Here is a 23,848-nt window from a genome sequence, read left to right as displayed (position 1 = left end):
CTAAAATGAGAAAACTTGGACTAAGATCTCTACGGTTGCTTCTGCCACAAGTGTTTCATCATAGCTCGCCCATCTACCTGCTGTGGGTTAGACTGAGTGAAGGTAGAGCATGAAAGTATATTGACAAAGACCATATGCTGTGTAATTTGCCCTCAGTAAATCATAATTAAACTGAGCTACTGTCTTACATCACTTTTTCTACCTTCTAGGGAAGTGGCATGGTAATTTGTATAGTGGGAAGGGCTGTCCCTTTAATTAAAAAAAAAAAAGAAAAAGATGTTAAAAAAAAAGAAGAAAGAAAAAGAACAGAGCCATGCAGAAAGTGTCTTGAAGTGTATTGGATTTTGGTAAATGGTTTCTTCTATCAATGTCACAGGCACCCGTGAAGGCCAATGGTATAACAAGTCTGAAGATTTAATTAGAACGGCTTTTGAGTTTTAAAAACACCACTTCAGTGGAAAACCATCCATTTTTTCCTCCTGATATGCCTCAGGATCCTTCAAATGACATTTTTTCCCTTGTTTGCAGAAATCTTTTATTCTGAGACCACCACTGTCAAGTTAAATTCCAACATCCTATGACTTTGGGAAAGATTGGTTGGATAAGAGATTTTGTTAGGATACATTTTTTAAAAAAAGAAATGGAAAAATACACTTTCTATGAAGAATGAAATATTTACATTTTGAAAGCTCTTCCCATCAGCATTTTTAATTTAAATACCACACTTTTGGGGATGATCCTAGGGGATTGTTGCTCTTAAGAGTTTTAAATAAGACACCCGAATGTAGGTCACTTTGCAGTCATTTTAAGTTTTGCATCCTGGTGGGAGCTCCAGCTTCCCTCTGTGCTGAGAAAGATGTGAAAATTCCAGCCAGAAGCTTTCTCCGGAGGTGCTTAATTGCTGCCTCTCTTGGGATTCCTCGCTTTAAGGTAACTAACTAGTACATCCGCCAAAAGTAAATATGGAGCCCTGATGTATCCCCGACACTGACGGACTTGAGGATGTGTGGGTTCGAGTCCTGCTGCTGGACATTTTGCGTGGAACTTGGCCTCAAGCAGCCTCAGCTTGTAAAGCAGTTTGGTTGGGAGGAGCCTTTGTCCTCAGAGGCCTGGTGGATGTGTGTGGGTTTTTTAAAATTAGCTTTCATTGGAGTGTGGTTACTTTACAATGTTGTGTTTGTTGCTACTGTATAGCAAAATAGATCAGCCATCCATACCTCCTCTTCCTTTTGGACTCTCCCCATTCTGGTCACCACAGAGCAGTTAAGTAGAGTTCCCTGTGCTCCACACCCTGTTCTCCCTAGTGATCTATTTTATACATAGTATCAATAGTGTATATATATTAATTCCCATCTCCCAGTTCCTCCTGGGCTTTCCCTTTTGTATCCATTCATTTGTTCTCTACATCCCTTCCTCTATTTCTTTTCTTTTCTTTTATTATTATTATTATTATTTATTAGTTGGAGGCCCTTCCTCTATTTCTGCATTGCAAATAGGATCATCAGTACCATTTTTCTAGATTCCACCTGTGTGCATTAATGTATGGTATTTGTTTTTCTCTTTCTGACTTCTCTAGGTCTATCCATGTCTCTACAAATGACCCAAGTGAAAGTGTGGGGTTTGTTCAGCCGAACCATGTGCATCTGTTAGGTTCTATCTAGGTGTGGCAAAGGGCTTTAATAATTTATAATGCTTCTTCTTGTAGACACTTATTGGCATCTAATCTAGTGTTTCACTGGGTTGAAATACCAGCATCTCCCTTCTTCCTAGGCCAAGCTTCTGTCACTGAAGAATAGTTTGCTCTTTCCCTAAGGTCTCTTGAGGGTCATTTCTGGGTTTATTTGCTGTCATTCTGCACATATGTAGCCCATGTAGAGCATCTTCCAGAGACTTCTCTTACGTTTTACATCTAAGTCCTGTTTCTGGATGGAAGATGAAACATGCATGTTGTAAAGGCCCAAAGTCCCATCACAGCTGTGCCTCTAGCCAGCTTTCTCACTGTAAACCCAAGAGTTTGGGTGATGGGTGATGATACTGTCTGACCGAAGGACTCTCCTGAATGCCTGCTGTGTGTTCAGTCCTAAACCAGACCCCATGGGAGCCTCCACAGGGCCGATCACCTTGAACGTACTAGGCGCGTCTGTAGCAAACAGAAGGCCAGGGCTGCACACCGTCTCTTTTTGCATGTTCAGTTCTCACTTTACCTCCTGTCCTTCCCGTGGCGCCCGTTAGGAAAGGCTCTTCCCGGGGACTTCGCTGGTGATCCAGTGGTTAAGACTTCACCTTCCAATGCAGGGGATGTGGGTTTGATCCCTGTTTGGGGAGCTAAGGATCCCACAAGCCTCGCAGCCAAAAAACCAAAGCATAAATCAGAAGCAATATTGTAACGCATTTAATGAAGACTTTAAAAATGGTCCACCTTAAAAAAAAATCTTAAAAAAAAAAGGATTCTTTCTGTCTGTACTGTCTAAGGAGACCTTCAGGGATTTTCTGGGTCTGGTGCTAATGTTACAGAATTTTTTCATCCTTAATCCTTGCCTTCAGGGTGCTTGCATACTAGGTTGCCTCAGTCGTGTCTGACTCTTTGCGACCCCATCGATTGTAGCCCACCAGGCTCCTCTGTCTGTGGGATTCTCCAGGCAAGAATACAGGAGTGGGTTGCCATGCCCTCCTCCAGGGGCCTAGCCTTCATGTATCTGGATAAATACTGAGGTAACTAGTCATGTAGAATTCTTATCCCCAGATGGGTCAGCTGCTGCAACACCCTTTTCTGGGGCTGTTGTCCACCAGGTACTGGAGAAGCCTGCAGTTCTGAGCCCATGAGGCACTCACACAGTCATAAATGGTCCTTGTCTCAGAAACTGATGCTTCCTTCTGAATCCCACATGGGCCCCATTCCTGCCCTCCAGAGTCAGGGAGAATGCCTGTTGTACTCTACACGACAGCTCTTCAGATGTTTTTAAGAAAGAAAACAGCCTTCCCAAGGCCCTTCCAAGCTATGAACTTGTCCAGTCCCCTCCACTATTATTCATTTAACAGACCTTTACCAGTCCCTCCTTCCTATGAGTACTCACTAGGTTGCCAGAGATCATCTTCATGTGTAGTTAGTTCTTAATGTGTAGTGCTCTGGGTTTGATCCTGTTCCCTTGATCAATTGGAACAAGAAAGATAAAACTTAAAAGAAGTTATTTATAATTGGAGGATAATTAATTGCTTTACAATAGTGTTGATTTCTGCCATACATCAGCATCAATCAGCCATAGGTACACATCTGTCCTCTCTCTCTTGACCCTTCATCCCACCCCCCACCCCATCCCACCCCTCCAGGTTGTCACAGAGCACTGGTCTGAGCTCCCTGGGTCACAGCAAATTCCCACTGGCTATCTATTTGCATATGGTAGTGTTTATGTTTCCATGGTACTCTCTCCATGGAAGAGTACGCATGGGCGCCCTGTCCTTCCCCTGTGTGTCCGCAAGTCTGTTCTCTATTTCTGCACCTCCACTGCTGCCCTGAAAATAGGTTCATCAGTACCATCTTTCTAGATTCCGTACATACATGTTAATATATGATACTTGTTTATATATGATAGAGAAATATGATTTCTCTTTCTGAGTTACTTCACTCTGTATAATAGGCTCTAGGTTTATCAGCCTGATTCGAAGTGACTTAAATGTGTTCCTTTTTATGGGTGAGTAATATTCCATTTATGTACCACAGCTTCTTTAAAATCATTCATCTGTTGATGGACATCTAGGTTGCTTCCATGTCCTAGCTGTTGTACCTAGTGCTGCAGTGAACACTGGGGTACCTGTCTCTTTTTCAGTTATGGTTTTCTCAGGGTATATGCCTGTAGTGGGATTGCTGGTTCACATGGTGGTTTTATTCCCTAGTTTTTTAAGGAATTGCCATACTGTCCTCCGGGCTTCCCTGGTGGCTCAGACGGTAAAGAATCCACCTGCAATGTGGGAGACCTGGGTCCATCCCTGGGTTGGGAAGATCCCCTGGAGGAGGGCATGGCAACCCACTCCAGTATTCTTGCCTGGAGAATCCCATGGACAGGAGAGCTTAGCATGCTACAGTCCTTGGGACTGTAGACTATAGACACAAAGAATCAGACATGGCCGAGTGACTAAGCATAGCACAGACTGTCCTCCGTAGTGGCTCCATCAGTTTGCATTGCCCCCAGCAGCGCCAGAGACTTCCCTTTGGTCCGTACCCTCTCCAGCATGTATTGTTCGTAGATTTTTTGATGATGGCCATTCTGGCCGGTGTGAGGTGATATTAAATGTAGTTTTGATTTGCGTTTCTCTAATAATGAGCTATGTTGAGTGTCTTTTCATGTCTTTATTAACCACCTGTATGTCTCTGTGTGGGGAAATGTCTATCTAGGTCTTCTGCACACTTTTTGATGGGGTTGTTTGTTTTTCTGCTATTGAGTTACATGAGCTGCTTGTATATTTTGGAGATTAATCCTTTGTCAGTTGTTTCATTTGCTATTATTTTCTTCTATTCTAAGGATTGCCTTTTCACCTTGTTTATAGTTACCTTTTCTGGGCAAAAGCTTTTAAGTTTAATTAGGTTCCACTTGTTAATTTTTTTCTTTATATATATATATAATAGAAATATAGTTGACTTAAAATGTTTCAGGTGCACAACAAGGTGATTCAGTTATACATATACACATATATTATTTCTGAGATTGTTTTCCATGATAGGTTATTACAAGATATTGACTATAGTTCTCTGTGCTATACAGTAAATAAACCTTTGTTGCTTGTTGCATATCTATTTTTTTAAAATTAGAATTGTAGCATTCTAGTCATACTAAGTCAAACAAGTGGAATCAACATGTAATAATTTTTTTAGTTAGGCAAAAATTCCTAAGTTTTCTAAGATATATATATTATACATACTCTTTCTATATATCGATACAAAAGCTTTTCTATAGTGCTTGATAAAGGCTTGAGAAAGAACATAAAAAAAAGAGATGGAGAAATTGGAAAACATAAACTCAATGAAACGGGAACACTGAATATGAAATAGAAAAACTGAAACAACGAGATAAAAGTAAAAAATCATCAAACAGTCCAGTTGTTTTTAAATATAGCTGCTTACTAGAAACATATCTGGAGCTTTGGAGAAAAAAAGCAATACCTGGCCACTTGTATTTTTCAAAAATTTTAAGATAATTCTGAATATGTATCTGGATTTTGAAAAGTGATTACAGATTTTTCTATTAAATGGAAGTTTTGGTAATACAGAATTCTATTATTTTTCTGTTGACCAATCATGATACAATGTTATTAAGTGAGTAATCGTTACATAATCACAATAGTAAAAGATGTTTATCAGTTTTCACAATCAATAGCCAGAGAACAAATAAAAGATTATTATAATTGCTAGCCATAAATAGAACATGATTAACCTAAAAATATAAAATAATTACATACAGTTTGGAGGGTGAAGCAGACTGATGTGGACATGCATACCTACACATGTTTTCATCTACCCAGACAATCTGTGTGTCTTTTGGTTGGTGCATTTAGTCCATTTACATTTAAGGTAATTATTGATATGTATGATCCTATTCAGTTCAGTTCAGTCGCTCAGTCATGTCCGACTCTTTGCAACCCCATGAACTCTTTGCAACCTCCCTGTCCATCACCAATTCCCGGAGTTTACTCAAACTCATGTCCATCGAGTCCGTGATGCCATCCAGCCATCTCATCCTCTGTCGTCCCCTTCTCCTCCTGCTCCCAATCCCTCCCAGCATCAGGGTCTTTTCCAATGAGTTGACTCTTTGCATGAGGTGGCCAAAGTACTGGAGTTTCAGCTTCAGCCTCAGTCCCTCCAATGAACACCCAGGACTGATCTCCTTTAGGATGGACTGGTTGGATCTCCTTGCAGTCCAAGGGACCCTCAAGAGTCTTCTCTAACACTGCCGTTCAAAAGCATCAATTCTTTGGCACTCAGCTTTCTTCACAGTCCAACTCTCACATCCATACATGACCACTGGAAAAACCATAGCCTTGACTAGACGGACCTTTGTTGGCAAAGTAATGTCTCTAGTTTTTAATATGCTGTCTAGGTTGGTCATAACTTTGCTTCCAAGGAAAGTTTTTTGGTGGGTTACAGTGTCCTCCTGTCAATAGTTGTTCAATAGCTAGTTGCAATTTTGGTCCCTTGCAGCAGCAGCAAGAGGAGATGAGTGCACGTCTTCCTACTCCATCTTGAACCAGAAGCCAAGATAAAACTTAATAGAAATATTAAATGCTTCATTTAGGTTAAAACAGTTCAATAATGCAAGTACTAGATTCCCCTTGGCTGGGCTGAAGTCTCTGTGAAGAAGTGATGGGGTCTTAGTTTAGCTCCTACTGATGTGAGTTGGTAATTTTTCAGGAGTTTCTGTGATTCACCGTTTTTCCATTTTTGGAAAGAGACATTTTCCTGTCATATGTCTTCTGGTGCTTGTCTTCACCATGATTCCTTACAACTAAAATGATTCTGTTATTTCATGTTGTAAATCAGTACACTTGGATTTGCAGATTAAGGTGAAGCCATGTACCTTGCTGCTGATTGCCTTAGACTCCATTTACCCTCCAAGCTCTTGGGGCAGCTCTAGCTGTTGTATTGACTTATATTGGAATAGTCTTTTGGGGGTGGGAGGCCAGTAGCGTCCTGTGATGGGTCCTTTGGACATCTGGCTCTGACACCGCAAAGCATGGCAGACGTGTGAAACCAAAACACGTACTTCTGCAGCTGTTCCATCTTGCCCGTTGAACTCAGCAGAAAACATCCTCTACCCATCCTTTCATTTTAGGAACCAAGTGCAACCCCACACAGCACAAACCCCCAAATTCCTGATCAGAACCCCTTCATCCTGTCAGAGACGTGGATGAAGACATTGCTGCTTTGGTTGGGAAATGAATGTCACAGAGTTTGGCTTGTTCACTAGTATCTGGTCTTCCTCCTCCTCTGATCACCTGGTGGAATTGTATACCCTCACCCAGGTGAACTTGGGCGTGACCATAGCGCTTGGTTTACCCAGGAAAATGTGAATGGAAGTAGTTTGTGATGGTTCAGGTGGCACACTTCACCCAGCTCTTTTTATCTCTTCTGCCATGGTAGCCAGCACTGGTGCAGATAGGAGCTGCTCCATCAGCGTCAGTTCCAGAATAAGGCTGACACAGAGGGCCAGCCAATCCGTGATGAACACAGAGCAGACGCAAGAAGCCAATCTTTGCTGGCTGCCAGTGAGACTCTGAGTGGCTTGTGACCACAGCAGAACGTAGTTTATTCTGATGAATGTGTTAGATTAGCCGACTTCTAGGTTAGCTTCCCTGAAGGTAATTGGCAAACAACTTGCTAGAATCAGAGCAAACATGCATCCTGTTGATCCTGGAAGTAAAGCAGATTTCCCACAGAAATAGACTATCTCTCTCAGGGACACTCTCACTGCAAAGAAGAAATGGTAGGTGGATTTCTCTTTTTTTCTTCCTCCTCATTGTCACTGCCTTGCTCGTTGCCCCCGTTCACAGAGAGGTATGGTAGGGAAGAGTGGGCTGGGTTTGGATCTAGGAGGCTGGCTGGCTGGTGTCTTGGCTCTGTGTTGATGGTCAGTATATCTCTTTGCTTCCCTGGTGGCTCAGACAGTAAAGAATCCACCTGCAATGCAGGAGACCTTGGTTCAATCCTTGGGTTGGGAAGATCCCCTGGAGGAGGGCATGGTCAACTCACTCCAGTATTCTTGCCTGGAGAATCCCCGTGGACAGAGGAGCCTGGTGGGCTATAATCCGTGGGGTCGCAAAGTCGGACAGGACTGAGGGACTAAGCACACATATCTGACTCCATACCTGAAATGACAGTGAGCTGTTTACCCTCTGCACATGGGTAAATTTAACCTTTCCCACAAAGAGGTCTGGCTTTTGTCAAGGTCGAACAGTGTGTTTCAGGGTGGGGGCTGGATATTCCAGAAAGACCAGTATGATTTTGGGTGGGAACTGGCCACATCTTAGGATGGGGTGTGGCCATGCCAGAAAGATCAAGAATGGTTTAAGCTGGGGACTTTGAGTCATGCCCAGAGGGGTTGGAGATCAGCCATGCAGGCAGCTGTCTGCTGAAGACACCCTCTTTTCCTTTACTCTCATACAACCACCCCCACAGCCCTTTGGACAACAGATGTGTAGGCTTTTCCCCCACACTGAACAGTTCTCGGGTACCAGCTGGGTGTCCAGCAGTGCAATCTGACACTGCCTGCCTGGAGGTGGCATCAGATCCCACAGGTTAAGGGCTTGTCCCACACGGCTGCCCCCCTACTTCAGACACCAACCTCAGGTGCCAAGTTGCAAACTGTACTTCTGACTGCCCACCTTGGGTTTGATAGTTTGCTAGAAAGGCTCACAGAACTCAGGGAAACACAGGTCCTGGTTTATTACAGAGGATATTATAAAGGCTGTAGATGAACCGCCTGATGAAGAGCCACATAGAGTGAGATCCAGGAGGGTCTTACACACAGATGTTTCTGTCCTTGTAGAGTTGCGGTATGTCAGTCTCCTGGAGCATAGATGTGTCCGGAAGCTCTTTGAACCCTGTGCTTTGGGGCTTTTTTATCAAGAGTTTATCATATAGGCAAAACACAATTTCTTTTCTCCCTGGAGGTGATGGGGCCAAATGTTCCAAACTTCCAATTATGGCTTGGTCTTTCTATTCACTGGCCCCCATTCGGGAGCCCACAGAGAGTTACCTCATTAGAACAAAAGGTGGTCTTATCACTCAGGAGATTCTAAGGGACTTAGGAGCTCTGTGTCAGGAACTAGCACCAAAGGCCAAATACTAAGAACTGGTGGCAGAAACCAGTGCGTATCTTTATTGTTGCCTCCATAGTGAGCACCAGTGAGAACTCTGACCGTCGGGGCTTGGGTGGCCCTCCCTGGCTGACAGTGTTCTGTGTGTGCTGTCACACGTCAGTCCCAGGAAGGTAACGCACTTGCTGCTTCTCCGACTCACCCCACGTGTCTCTTCCTCGGCCAGTTTTGTCTGTATCCACACACAGTGAGCATAGCAGCTTTCACTGATTCCTTCTACTGAGTTACTGAACCTGAGGATCTCTGAACTTGCAGTTCATTCTGGAAATGAGGGTGATCAGGTGTACTGTGTGCCCTCCAGCTGGGCAGTTCAGTTCAGTCACTCAGTCATGTCTGACTCTTTGCGACCCCATGGACTGCAGCACACTAAGCTTCCCTGTCCATCACCAACTCCCAGAGCTTGCTCAAACTCATGTCCTTCGAGTCAATGATGCCATCCGACCATCTCATCCTCTGTCATCCCCTTCTCCTCCTGCCTTCCATCTTGCCCAGCATCAGAGTCTTTTCCAATGAGTCAGTTATTTGCATCAGGTGGCCAAAGTATTGGAGTTTCAGCTTCAGCATCAGTCCTTCCAATGAACATTTAGGACTGATTTCCATTAAGATGGACTGGTTCGATCTCCTTGCTGTCCAAGGGACTCTCAAGAGTCTTCAACACCACAGTTCAAAAAAAGTATCAATTCTTCAGTGCTCAGCTTTCTTTATAGTCTAACTCTAACCATACATGACTACTGGAAAAACCACAGCTTTGACTAGATGGACCTTTATCGGCAAAGTAATGTCTCTGCTTTTTAATGTCTCTGCTGTCTAGGTTGGTCATAGCTTTTCTTCCAAGGAGCAAGCGTCTTAATTTCATGGCTTCAGTCACCATCTGCAGTGATTTTGGAGCACAAGAAAATAAAGTCTGTCACTGTTTCCACTGTTTCTCCATCTATTTGCCATGAAGTGATGGGACCAGATACCATTATCTTTGTTTTTTGAATGTTGAGTTTTAGGCCAGCTTTTTCATTCTCTTCTTTCCCCTTCATCAAGAAGCTCTTTAGTTCATCTTTGCTTTTAGCCATAAGAGTGGTGTTATCTGCATATCTGAGGTTATTGATATTTCTCTCGGCAATCTTGAGTCCAGCTTGTGCTTCCTCCAGCCCGGCATTTCGCATGATGTACTCAGCATATAAGTTAAATAAGCAGGGTGACAATATTCAGCCTTGACATACTCCTTTCCCAGTTTGGAGTCAGTCTGTTGTTCCATGTCTGATTCTAACTGTTGCTTCTTGACCTGCATACAGATTTCTCAGGAGGCAGGTAAGGTGATCTGGCATTCCCATTTCTTTAAGAATTTTCCACAATTTGTTGTGATCTACACAGTCAAAGACTTTGGCATAATCAATAAAGCAGAAATAGATGTTTTTCTGGTATTCTCTTGCTTTTTTGATGATCCAACGGATGTTGGCAATTTGATCTCTGGTTCCTCTGCCTTTTCTAAATCCAGCTTGAACATCTAGAAGTTCATGGTTCATATACCTTTGAAGCCTGGCTTGGAGAATTTTGAGCATTACTTTGCTAGCATGTGAGATGAGTGCAATCGTGTGGTTGTTTTGAACATTTTTTTGGCATTGCCTTTCTTTGGGATTGGAATGACAACTGACCTTTTCCAGTCCTGTGGCCACTGCTGAGTTTTCCAAATTTGCTGGCGTATTGAGTGCAGCACTTTCACAGCATCATCTTTTAGGATTTGAAATGTCTCCACTGGAATTCCATCACCTCCACTAGCTTTGTTCATGGTGATGCTTCCTAAGGCCCGCTTGACTTCACATTCCAGGATGTCTGGCTCTAGGTGAGTGATCACACCATCATGGTTATTTGGATCATGAAGATCTTTTTTGTATAGTTCTTCTGTGTATTCTTGCCACCTCTTCTTAATATCTCCTGCTTCTATTAGGTCCATACCATTTCTGTCCTTTATTGTGCCCATCTTTGCATGAAATGTTCCTTTGGTATCTCTAATATTCTTGTAGAGATCTCTCGTCTTTCCCATTCTATTGTTTTCTCTATTTCTTAGCATTGATCACTGACAGCTGGACAGTTGGCCCTAATTCTTAGCGCTATCCTCTTTGCATCATGACTTTTCAGTAGTTCATAGGATCCTATTTCTACTGGTCTGCTGAATGAAAAGAATTGGTTTCCATTCCTTTAAAGGCTGTCTGCTGTTTTGATCTCAAAACTCAGAAAGGAAGGCCTGAGAGTTTTTTGTGGACTTGGAGGATTTCCATCCTGTAGTGGGTGTGACAATAGAACACTTACCATTCCTGTCCTCCTTTAGAAAATTAATTAACTAACTAACTTGGCTCTGTTGGGCCTCGGTTGAGGTATGTAGATTCGTCGTTGTGTCATGCAGGATCTTTAGTTGCGGTGCACGGAACAGTAGTGGCACGCAGGCTTAGTTGCTCCGAGGCATGTGGGATCTTAGTTTCCTGACCTGGGATTGAACTCACTTTCCCTGCATTGCAAGGCAGAGTCTTAACCACTGGACCACCTGGAAGATCCCTACTCCAGTCCTTCTGAGTTGGGACCACAGCCTCACATGGGAAACAGTTTACCTCCATGTTGCCTAACAAACCCAATGACCTGGTAATCCGTGTCAGTTAAAATTAGTTCCCGTGCACTGAGGCGTCACTTCTGTTTTCTTCTCTGTTCGTGCACTTAGCCCTTTGTTTGGGAGGAGTTTGTACCTTTTAGTTTTAAGAAGAAGATAAAATGTATTGTTTACTTGGGCACTCATTTCCTCCGAATTTTAATGAATAAAGATAGCCTAGTGCAAGGAGCATAAAGTCAGTTTAAATCTTAACTCTACAACCAAATGTGAAATCTTGGGGTCTCTTAACAATTATAGTGAATTTTACAGAATGACCTAAATTTCACACATAGCAAATATTGGGAGTATAAAATTTTACATCCAATTATCTAAGTTGGTGCCATTTTCTTTGTAGTTCAGTTGATACATTTTTTGGCCCAACCTAGAGTGGTTTTAACTGCAAAAAACCTGGAACTTTCTGAATGACCCTTTTCATCAGAAAAGAATTGATTCCCGTCAACTATGATATATGTTTACTTTATTAAATTGGTTCTTATTTATTGCATGTGTATAATACATTTCTATTGGAGAAGGAAACGGCAACCCACTCCAGTATTTTTGCCTGGGAAATCCCATGGACAGAAAAGCCTGGGGGGCTACAGTCCATGGGGTTGCAAAGAGTCAGGCAGAAACAACATTTCTATAGACTTGTTTATGTGTGTAGTTTCAGGAGCTGTGACGAGAGGAGGTCAAGTTGCTGGTGGGCTGAGAACAGTGGATGTGAGAGGGAGCAGTGTCAGGTCTAGTTCTGGAATCACCTGCTGCTTAGCCCTGGAGCTGCTGGGTTGCATCTTCTCAGGGAAGAGTGAAGACACTGCATAGATGGGATCAGCACGGATCCTCACTTAAATCCAGGGCCCTTGTTACTTGACTGTATCTATTGAGTGGCTTGCCAGGCAGTGTGGTTTCAAGAGTGCTGGGACACCTGTTCTTAAGGAACTTCCATCACTCACCTGTGTCTTTTCCACTGCCTGTCTGTGACTTGGTTACATTTAAATCATGACATGAAGAAAGCCAGTTCTAAAAATGCCAGGCAAAGCTGGAAATCATAGTGTGATGTTCATGGGTCCTTTTGGGGAAAGCTGAGGAAAGAGTATTGATCTCCTAGGGCTCAAACTAAGGGATTTTTTTTTGTCTGGCCCTAACTGAGCCCCATTTCTATCATGGCTGAGTCACCTTCATGCACTGTGTGATGTTGGGAGAAGGTCCTGGCTACAACCCTGTGGATCCATCTACAAACTGAATACCCTTGGAGCTGGCGCTGTCTGTAAGGAGAGCCGTCAGAGGACAGGAAGAGGGGTTTTGAGGACAGGTTTTCTAAAGGCCCGTGGACCTGACTATTTCCTGTACTCTGGGCTGCCCAAAATACTACTGAGAGTTCCTCAAATGAGCTAAACATTTTGACAGTATTATTATAAATAAGTTATTTGGGAAAGGTAACTAGCAATTTATTAGCATGCATTAAATTAGCTAGTTTATTGGTTGAGGACAGAGTCCTGCGAGGGCTTCCCAGGCGGCACTAGTGGTAAAGAACCCACCTGCCAATGCAGGAGACGTAAGAGAAACAGGTTTGATCCCCGCGTTGGGGAGATCCCCTGGAGGAGGGCATGGCACTCCACTCCAGCATTCTTGCCTGGAGAATCTCACGGACAGAGGAGCCTGGCGGGCTACAGTCCACGGGGTTGCAAAGAGTCGGACACGACTGAAGCTACTTGGCAAGGCGTGGCAGGGTCCTGGGAAAATGGAAGTGAGACGTACCTGTTGAGGCTGAGAGAGCTGTGGGTCCTCCCCAGGCTGCCCACTGTCATGGCGCTGGTGGCACGAGGGTCCCCACTCATGGGACCCTGGACCTCACTCCTCAGAATTGACATCCCTGGTCTTTGCTCACCTCTCTGAGGGAGAATGGCTGGGCACTGGTACTTAAACAAATACAGGGAGGGAAGCTTTTCCTCTGAACCACCAGGAAATAGGGTAATAGATTCCTCATTTTATGGGCAACTGATGGTTTACTTAGGCATCAAAGTGCTTCTCAGACTTTATTTGGGGAGGATTCATCAAATAGGGGCTGCTGAGCCTAATTTCATTTTATTTTCTTGATGACTCAGGAGCCATTCAAAAAACCCAGTATTCCGATGTTGTTTAGATGAGATCTCTTCAGGGTCTGATGAGGTGGGCTGGGCCTTTTATCCTTCATCTAAATGGAACCAGAATAATTTAGTGTTCTATTCCTGTGCTGTTCTTTAATTTAGTCTTCTCCTGGACCGCCAGCTCCTCCTGCAGTCTCTGGTTCTGCTCCGAGCAGCGTGGCTCCAGTTTGCTGTGTCCTCTGCCCCCGACTGGGTTTACTTCATGCGTTCACTCTCTCTCCCACAGCTTCTTGTCATGCACAGCATGTGTCCTGGGTGGGAAAGACAGCAGGAAGGAGTGCCAAACACTGACATCTCCGTTTGGGGATTGAAGTGACAGTTATTCAGCTTCTTTAGGGAAAACGTTACTTTTCACAAGATGACTAAGTTACATGTAGAAATACACATGCATATTTTAACACATGTCTCCAGAGGCAATTTATTTATTTAACTGGAGAGGGGTATAGTTGCTTTACAGTGTTGTTAGTTTCTGCTGGACGAGGAAGTGAATCAGCTATCTGTATTCATATATCCCCTTCCTCCTGACTCTCCCTCCCACCACCCACCCCCATCCCACCCCTCTAGGCCATCACAGAGCACCGAGCTGAGCTCCCCATACTGTACCCTAGGTCCCACTAGCTGTCTGTTTTACACCTGGCAGTGGCAGTTTATTAATAGGCTAATCAACAGAGCTGCACTAGACCTTGGAGACAGTCTGTGCACATCTATGCAGCTTCCTCATTTCCAGCAGAGAAAACTGAGGCCCAGGTGGAATTTGCAAGAACAGGACCTTGTCTGTGCTCCTTTACTGCTTGTGTGACCTTTGGTAGATGCCATTCTATTACGCCAGGACTGCTCTGAAGGTTTGTTCTATTTGCTAGGCATCTTTGGGTCTCCTAGGGCCTTGCACGGGGCTTCCCTGATGGCTTAGTGGGTAAAGAATCTGCCTGCAGTGCAGGAGACACAGGAGACATGGGTTGGATCCCTGGGTCAGGAAAATCCCCTGGAGGAGGAAATGGCAACCCACTCCAGTATTCTTGCCTGGAGAATCCCATGGACAGAGGAGCCTGGTGGACTACAGCCCATGGGGTCACCTGCGAAGAGTCGGACGCGACTGAACACACAGGCACAGAGGGGCTTGCACAGTGCTGGGGTATAGTAGGCTGCGGAACGTTCATTGAAAACGTAGATGAGTGAGAATTTCCCCTCTTGGTGGATGAGACTGAGGATCCTCCAGAGGCTCGGGCAGTGCAGTAGGATGTATATCTGCCAAACCTTTGACTGCAAGATAAACTGCCTTTGCGGTCCTTGTTCTTGCTCTAATTGCTTAAAGCTTGTTTTCCCTTGAATTAACTCATTCCAAAATATCAGAGTCTCTATTATCAAGACCATTTTACAAGAGGCTGTAAAGGATATAAAGGTAAGAATTGGCTTTCCTCCCAGCTCCTCACTCCCCACCGCCCCAAAGTGTCTGTCTTTTGGGGCAGATAAACTGTGGATACCAATTGCTGTAACACACAAGTGCCTTCAACAGAACGGTTGAATGTTTTGGCAATTGACAATGGAGAGACGATGGTAGAGTTGGGTAGTTTAGGGATGTTTCATGGAGCTAATAGTGATATATTAAACATCTACGTGCCAGCCCTGTGCCAGGGTAAACCTTTATCTCCTTTGATCTTTGGTATAATCCTCTTAGGTACAAATTGTCTTCTTATTTGCATGTGAGAGAAGTGAAACAAAATGATATTAATTTCCCAAAAAGCCATTAAGTGGCAAGGTTGGGATTTGTCTCAGACTCTAAGGTGCGTGTTCTTCCATTCTCTATGCTACCTATTCTGGGTGTGTTCAGAACTGCATTGCACGCACATGCACACACACATACACACACAGATATGCACATGCACACACCCTGGGCTTCTGGAGTTCAACCTTGGACTGTGATTTAGATTTGAATAGATTGAGAAGAATGAGCAAAGGCCTTCCAAGAGTGGTGGGAGTCACAGAGGCTTACAAGGCTTTCTATTTGTCAGCTGATGTTTAATTGTATCTCACCTGGAAATTAAAATCACAGCCCCGTTTGAATCTTTCTTATTAACCTGCATAGATATAAAAAACAAAAAAATATGAATTAGTTGATGTAGTCCTTTCAGAGTCTGAAAGCAGGTGGATAGTAGTATAGGTATAAGGCTTTCTTAGCCCCTAAATAGAGTATTCCAGATGACATGGTCACTCTAGTTAAATAGCACAAACCCAGGAAGGCTTCTCCACGGACATGCTGTGTGACCTTGGGAGCATGACCTGATTTATCAGTTTTTTTCTCTGTGAAGCCCCTAAATTAGCTGGCCTTGAAAGGTCACAGCTGAGAGGCTCTGTGGAGCTGTGGGAGAACTTCTCAGTGTGGGCTCTGAAGGTCCGCTTTCGAGTTCTGTGACTAGATTCTTAGGATGGTAATGAGCATCGTGTATCTGATGGAGTTTTTGTACGGATGCAAAGTGATGACATGAAAAGCACTTTAATGTAAATTCTAGCATTTTATAAAACTGTTAATCCCCCCCTTACAAACACCCACAAGGGCCTGCTAGTGTCTTTAGCACCTAGCACTGTGCAGTATCTCCTCCCAAGTCCATGGACAAGGTATCCACTAACTTCATAGCATTTTCTAGCGGCATCCAGACGTTTCAGAGCCTGCTTTTAAAATAGTGAGACTGATGCTATGCAACTTGTTATAACATCCCCACTAAGTTATTTATAACATCCCCACTTATATTTAAGGAATAAGCAGAAAATTATACAACTCAGCAGTTCAAACACATATACTCTCTGCTATCTGAGAATGCTTGAGCCAAACTGAATTTTTAACTCTGTCAAGTCCAGGGAGGTGGCTTTGGGGCAGCCTGGAATCCATCTCCCTTTACCTAGTGGGTTCCAGTCTGCCAAAAGAAAGGGGTGTGTGTGTGTAAGTGGGTTTTTGACTCTGGCAGAGACAGATGTGATCGACTCAGTACTGTTGAATTACCTGTTCTCTTCTCATCATTACACAGTTGCTGTCTCATAGCTTCTCCTATACATTATGTTCTGGCCTCACTTGTCAACTAATGTGCCTTGAACAACCTTAATCAGGCTCCCTTGAAGAAGTGAAATTCAAAGGGAATGTGCCCGATTTTGTTCTCACTGAGGGGAAAAGGGAATGAGAAGAGGGAGATGGTTTCAGGGATTTCTGTGTTTAGCAGAAATCCAAACACAAGGGTAGACTTTTGCTGTAAACTTGGTCATGAGGACTGTTGCTCCCCTGTGTTTTCTGGGTTGGTGTGTGGCTCCAAAGAGGAAAAGGGGAGGCTGTTGTCTTCATAGAGGAACATATACTTTATCATCAGACAGAACAATTCAAAACAAACTTTTATAATGGCTTCTAGGAACTTAATTCCAGAGCTCAGTGTCTCTAAATGATCTGTCTTATGTTGCTGGAGGCATCGATTGACTCTAGGCATCAAGAGAAATGTTAAGGTGGTTGAGGAATAGCCTTTTCTTGCAAAAAGTGTACAGTCCATGAGGGAGACAGAATTCAGGAAGAGAACAAATGAGGAGCCTCTTGAGGAACTTAGAGGACATTAATCCCTTGGCTGGAAGCTGGGTTGTCTCCACCCCGACTTCTGCAGCCCATGCAGTAAACCCAGGCAGGCGAGAGGAGGACTCTGGGCCAAAGCTAAGAATGCTCCCATGCAGGAAACCATGAAAACCCTGGAATACCAACCCCAAGGCTGCTACTTCTATTTATTCCAAAATCATTATTTTTACTTATTTTTGCTTATATTTCTTGTCTGCTCAGCCTAAGTTCTCTTTAAAGTTTAAACAATTAAAAGGTGTGTTAGGTAAAAAGGTATTGACATAGTTCAAGTTTTCAGAGACTAAAAGGAATGGGGTGGTAGGTTTCTCTCCACCTTTATTCCCAATCAGGCATTTCCCTTCTCTGGAAGTGACCATGGGATCTGAGATTGTGTATGCGTGTGTACATACACACGCACACATATATATGCACACACCCACCACATGATCTTTATCTGTGCATCATTTGATGGATACTTAGGATCTTTCCATTTCTTGGCTATTGTGAATAATGCTCAGTGAGCATATAATAAGAGTGCAGATATCTCTTCAAAATCCTGTTTTTATTTCCTTTGGATACATACCAGAAATGGGATTGCTGGATCATAAGACAGTTCTGTTTTCAATCTTCTGAGGAACCGCCATACTATTTTCCATAGTGACAATACCAATTTACATTTCTCCCAATAGTGCACAAGGATTTCTTTTTTCTACATCCTTGCCAACACTTACCTCTTGTCTTTTTTTATAATAGCTATGCTAACAGGTGTGAGGTGATGTCTCATTGTGGTTTTGATTTGTATTTTCCCTGATAATTAGTTCCTTTTCATATACTTGTCAGCCATCTGTATATTATCTTTGGAAACATGTCTATTCAGGTTCTCCACATATTTCTAAAGTTGGATTATTTGGGATTTTTGCTATTAAGTTGTATGATTTCCTCATATAGTTTGGATAGTAACCCCTTATTTGATAAATGGTTTGCAAATATTTTCTCCCATTCCATAGGTTTCCCTTTCATTTTGTTTCTTGTGCTGTGCAGAAGCTTTATAATTTGACATGGTGCCACTTGTTTTTGTTTTTTGTTGCTTGTGCTTTTGGTACATATCCAAAAGAAAATGTTGCCAAGACCAATGACAGAAAGCTTTTCCCCCATGTTTTCTTCTAGGAATTTTATGGTTTCAAGTTTTCTGTTTAGGTCTTTAACCCATTGTTAGTTGGTTTTTGAGTTGGGTATGATAGGGGTCCAGTTTCATTCATGTCATTATCAGTTTTCCTACCATCATTTATTGGAGAGAGATCCTTTTCCCACTGAGTGTTTTTGGCTCCCTTGTCAATTGTTAGTTGGCTGTACATGTGAAGGTTTATTTCTGGTCTCTATTCTGTTCCGTTGCCATGGGTATGTTTTTAATGCTAGTGCCGTACTGTTTTGATTACTGTAGCTTTGTAATATACTTTGACACCACGTGTGTCATGTATCTAGCTTTATTTTTCCTTTTCAAGATTGCCTTGGCTCTTCAGCATCTTTTGTGTGTCCATCTACATTTTAGGCTTGGGAACTTTCATGGCAGTCCAGTGATTAAGACTCTGTCCTTCCAGTGCAGGTGATGTGAGTTTGTTCCCTGTTTGGGGAACTAAGATTCCACATGCCACGTGGCTCAGTAAATGAAACAAACCACTGTCCCCCCAAAATCCAAACCACCCCCCCCCAAAAAAAAGGACAGAGCTCAAGTTAAGTTTTAGTAGGGGTTGCAGTGAATCTGTATATTGCTTTAGGTAGTTAAGGAATTTTAACCTTCTAACAATATTCTTGCGATCCAAGAACACAGGGTAGCTTTCCATTTATTTTTTTGTCTAAATTTTTTTCATCAGTGTCTTTGTGTTCAGTGTACAGAGCATTCACCTTCTTGGTCAAGTTTATTCCTAAGTATTGATTTTGATGCTATTGCAAATGGGGTTGTTAATTTCTCTTTCAGATAGTCTGTTGTTAGTATATAGAAATAATTGAGTCTGTTTCTTGATTTTGTATCCTGCAGCTTTATTGGATTAGTTTATTCTAGTAGTTTCTGGAGTGTTTAGGGTTTTCTATGTATAAAATCATGACATTTGCAAACTCAGACAGTTAACACCTTCCTTTTCAATTTGGATACCTTTTTTTTTTTTTTTTCCTGGCTAGGATTTCCAGAACTATGTTGTGTAGGAGTGGTGGAAGGGGTGTGAAAGTTGTCTTACTCCTGATCTTAGAAAAGCTTTCAACTTTTCACCATTAAGTATGAGGTTAGCTATGGATTTGCCAATATATAGAGTCAGACACAACTGAAGTGACTAGCATGCACACACTCATGCCCTTATATTGAGATGCGTTCCCTTTATACCCAGTCAGCTAAGAGTTTTTTATCATGAAAGGTTGTATTTTTGTCAAGTGCTTTTCCTGCATCTGATAATTTTTAACTTTCATTCTATTAATGTGTTGTATCACATTGAATGATTTACATATGTTGAACCATCCTTGCATCCCAGGACAAATCCCACTTGATCATGGTACAGTCCTTTTAATGTGCTGTTAAATTTGGTTTATTTTGAGAATTTGCACATCTGTATTCAATAGGGATATATTGGCCTATAGTTTTCTTTTAGAGTCTTTATCTGGCTTTGGGTGTCAGGGTAATGTTTACCTTGTAAAATGAGTCTGGAAGTATTCTCTCCTCTTTTGGGGAAGAATTTGAGAGGGATTGGCTTTAATTCTTCTTTGAATGCTTGGTAGAGTTCACCAGTGAAGCCATCTGATCCTGGGATTTCCTCTTTGATAACTTCTTCAATCTCCTGAGATAGTGGTCTGTTCACAATTCTTCCTTCTTCATGATTCAGCCTTGGTAGTTTATGTTTCCAGGAATTTATTCTAGGTTATCCACTTTCTTTGTGTGTAATAAAAAGGAATCTTCTGCATTTCCATGGTTTCAATTGTAATGTCTCCTCTCATTTCTGATTTTGAGTCTTCTTTTTTCTTAGTCTAATTAAAGATTTGCCAATTTTGTTTATCTTCTTTAGAAAAAGCTGCTCTTAGTTTCACTGATTTTTTTTTTCTATTTTCTATTTCATTTTATTTCTGCTCGCATCTTTTATTTCCTCCTGCTAACTCTGGGCTTAGTTGTTTTTCTAGTTCCTTGAGGTATAAAGTTAGGTTGTTCTTTTGAGAGCTTTCTTTTTTTCTTAATGTAACTTTTTATTGCTATAAACTTCCTTCTTAGAATGGCTTTTGCTGCAGCTCATTAGATTTGTTATATTCTCATTTTCATTTGTTTCAAGACATTGTTTGATTTCCCTTTTGATTTATTCTTTGATGCATTGGTTATTTAAGAGTATGTTGTTTAATTTACACATATGTATTTTCCCATTTAACCCTAATCCTGTTACTTCTAGTTTTATACCATTGTCGTTGGAAAATATACTTGATATGATATCAGTTTTCTTAAGTTTGCTAAGAACTGACTGATGTGACCTAATGTGAAGAGCCAACTCATTGGAAAAGACCCTGATGCTGGGAAAGATTGAGGGCAGGAGGAGCAGGGGGCAACATAGGATGAGATGGTTAGATGGCATCATTGACTCAATGGACATGAGTTTGAGCAAATTCACCAGGAGATAGTGAAGGACAGGGGAGCCTGGCATGCTACAGTCCATGGGATTGCAGAGTCAGACGTGATTGAGTAACTGAACAACAACAATGGTTTACCAAAACTTATTTTGTGAGCTAGCCTGTAATCTGCCCTATACTTTGCCATGTACAGTTGAGAATACGTATTCTGCTGCTGTTGGATGGAATGTTCTACAGATGTCTGTTAGATCTATTTGGTTTACAGTATAATTCACATCCAGTATTTCTTTACTGATTTTCTATCTGAATGATCTACAAATTAGTTTGCTATAGTCTTTTTCTTCCTTCACATCTGTTAACATTTAGGTGCTCTGATGTTGAGTGCATATATATTTATGATATATCTTTTTGATGAATTGATCCTTCTATCATTATATAGTGACCATCTTGATCTCTTGTTACAGCTTTTGAGTTAGTCTCTTTTATTTGATAAAAATATAGCTATCCCTGCTCTTTGGTTTCCACTTGCAGGAATATATTTTTCCATTTCCTCACTTTGAGCACATATATGTCCATAAAGCTAAGTGAGTCTCTTATAGGTAGCATATATTTGGGTCTTTAAAAAAAAAATCCATCCACCCACTCAATGCCTTTATATTGGATAATTCATTTCATTTACATTTTGCCAATATCCGCTGGATCATCGAAAAAGCAAGAGAGTTCCAGAAAAACATCTATTTCTACTTTATTGACTACCCCAAAGCCTTCAACTGTGTGGATCACAATAAACTGTGGGAAATTTTGAAAGAGATGGGAATACCAGACCACCTGACCTGCCTCTTGAGAATCCTGTATGCAAGTCAGGAAGCAACAGTTAGAACTGGACATGGAACAACAGACTGGTTCCAAATAGAAAAAGGAGTACGTTAAGGCTGTATATTGTCACCCTGCTTATTTAACGTATATGCAGAGTACATCACGATTTTGGGCTGGATGAAGCACAAGTTGGAATCAAGATTGTCAGGAGAAATATCAATAACCTCAGATATGCAGATGACACCACCCTTATGGCAGAAAGTGAAGAGGAACTAAAAAGCCTCTTGATGAAAGTGAAAGAGGAGAGTGAAAAAGTTGGCTTAAAGCTTAACATTCAGAAAACTAAGATCATGGCATCTGGTCCCATCACCTCATGGGAAATAGATGGGGAGACAGTGGAAACAGTGTCAGCCTTTAATTTTTTTGGGCTCCAAAATCACTGCAGATGGTGATTGCAGCCATGAAATTAAAAGACGCTTACTCCTTGGAAGGAAAGTGATGACCAACCTAGACAGCATATTAAAAACCAGAGACATTACTTTGCCAACAAAGGTCCGTCTGGTCAAGGCTATGGTTTTTCCAGTGGTCATGTATGGATGTGAGAGTTGGACTGTGAAGAAAGCTGAGCGCCGAAGAATTGATGCTTTTGAACTGTGGTGTTGGAGAAGACTCTTGAGAGTCCCTTGGACTGCAAGGAGATCCAACCAGTCCATCCTAAAGGAGATCAGTCCTGGGTGTTCATTGGAAGGACTGATGCTGAAGCTGAAACTCCAGTACTTTGGCCACCTCATAAGAAGAGTTGACTCGTTGGAAAAGACCCTGATGCTGGGAGTGGTTGGTGGCAGGAGGAGAAGGGGACGACAGAGGATGAGATGGCTGGATGGCATCACCGACTAGATGGGCATGGGTTTGGGTAGACTCTGGGAGTTGGTGATGGACAGGAAGGCCTGGCGTGCTGCGATTCATGGGGTTGCAAAGAGTTGGACGCGACTGAGCGACTGAACTGAACATTTTCAGTAATAGTGATAATGACTTGCTAATGCTATCTTACTGTTTTTTGGGCTGTTTTGTAGTTCCTTTGTTCCTTTCTTGGTGTCTTCCGTTTTGAATTGATGATTTTTTTCATAGTTGGTATGCTTTGATTCCCTTCTCTTTACCTTTAAAAACTGTATGTTTTTGCTTTGTGATCACCATGAGGCCTAATTGATATAACAGTCTGTGTTATGTTGTGATCAACTTAAGTTTGATTGTATATAAAAACTCTATCCTTTTATTCTTTTTTTTAATGTCACAGTTTACCTCTTTATGTTGTAGCATCATTAGCAAATACAGTTATCGTTATTTTTTAACACTTCTTTTAGTAGAGTTAAGTGGCCAACACAGTCCCTCATAACTGTGTTAGAGTATTCTGAATTTGACTGTATTAACCTTTACCAGTGTGCTGTATGGTTTTGTGTGTTTTCATGTTACTGATGAGTGTCTTTTCATTTCTGCTTGAATACCTCTTAGCATTTCTTGTAAGGCAGGTCTAGTGATGAACTCTGTTTCTTTTTGTCTGGGAACATTTATCTTTCCTTCATTTCTGAGGGATAACTTTGCAAGGTAAAGTTTATTTGGTTGGTGTTTTTTTATCTGAGGACTTTGGAGCATCTGTGCTTTCCTGGCCTTTAAAGTTTCTGCTGAGAAATCTTCTCATAGCCTTTTTGGAATTCCCTTGTAAGTGATAAGCTTCTTTTCTCTGGCTACTTTTAAGATTCTCTCTTTGTCTTAAGTTTTTGACAGGTTATTACAGTATGTCTTGGAGAATTATTTTTAAGTTGAATTTTTTTGGGAATGTATGAGCTTCGTGAAATTGGATGGACAAATCTCTTTCTACATTTGGGACATTCTCAGCCATTCTTTTCTTTTAAATTAGCTTTCTGCTCCTACACTGTCTTTTCCTCCTGGGACTCCAGTATTTCACAGATTGCTTCTCCTGATGCATCCTATAGTTCACATAAGCTTTCTTCACTCTTTCTAACTTTTATTTCTTCTCCTCTGACAGGATAGTTTCTAGGTCCTTTATTCTACTTTGCAGATTGTTTCTGTTGCTTGCTCCATTCTGCTGTTTATGCTCTTGATTGCATTTTTCATTTCATTCTGTTCTCCAGTTCCAGAATTTGTTTGGTTTTTTACGATTTCAGTCTTTGTTAAACTTCTCATTTTCATGAC

General features: G+C 42.0%; 1 protein-coding gene across 1 annotated transcript in view; it reads left to right on the top strand.

Moving 5' to 3' along the window:
- MYO5B (myosin VB) overlaps positions 1–23,848 on the top strand; it is a 342,213-nt gene that overhangs the window by 42,569 nt on the left and 275,796 nt on the right. The gene's annotated exons all lie outside the window — the stretch shown is intronic.

The sequence above is a fragment of the Dama dama genome, chromosome 27 (genome assembly GCF_033118175.1).
Source record: "Dama dama isolate Ldn47 chromosome 27, ASM3311817v1, whole genome shotgun sequence".
NCBI classification, from domain to species: Eukaryota; Metazoa; Chordata; class Mammalia; order Artiodactyla; family Cervidae; genus Dama; species Dama dama.
This window is presented reverse-complemented; position numbering and strand designations above follow the sequence as displayed.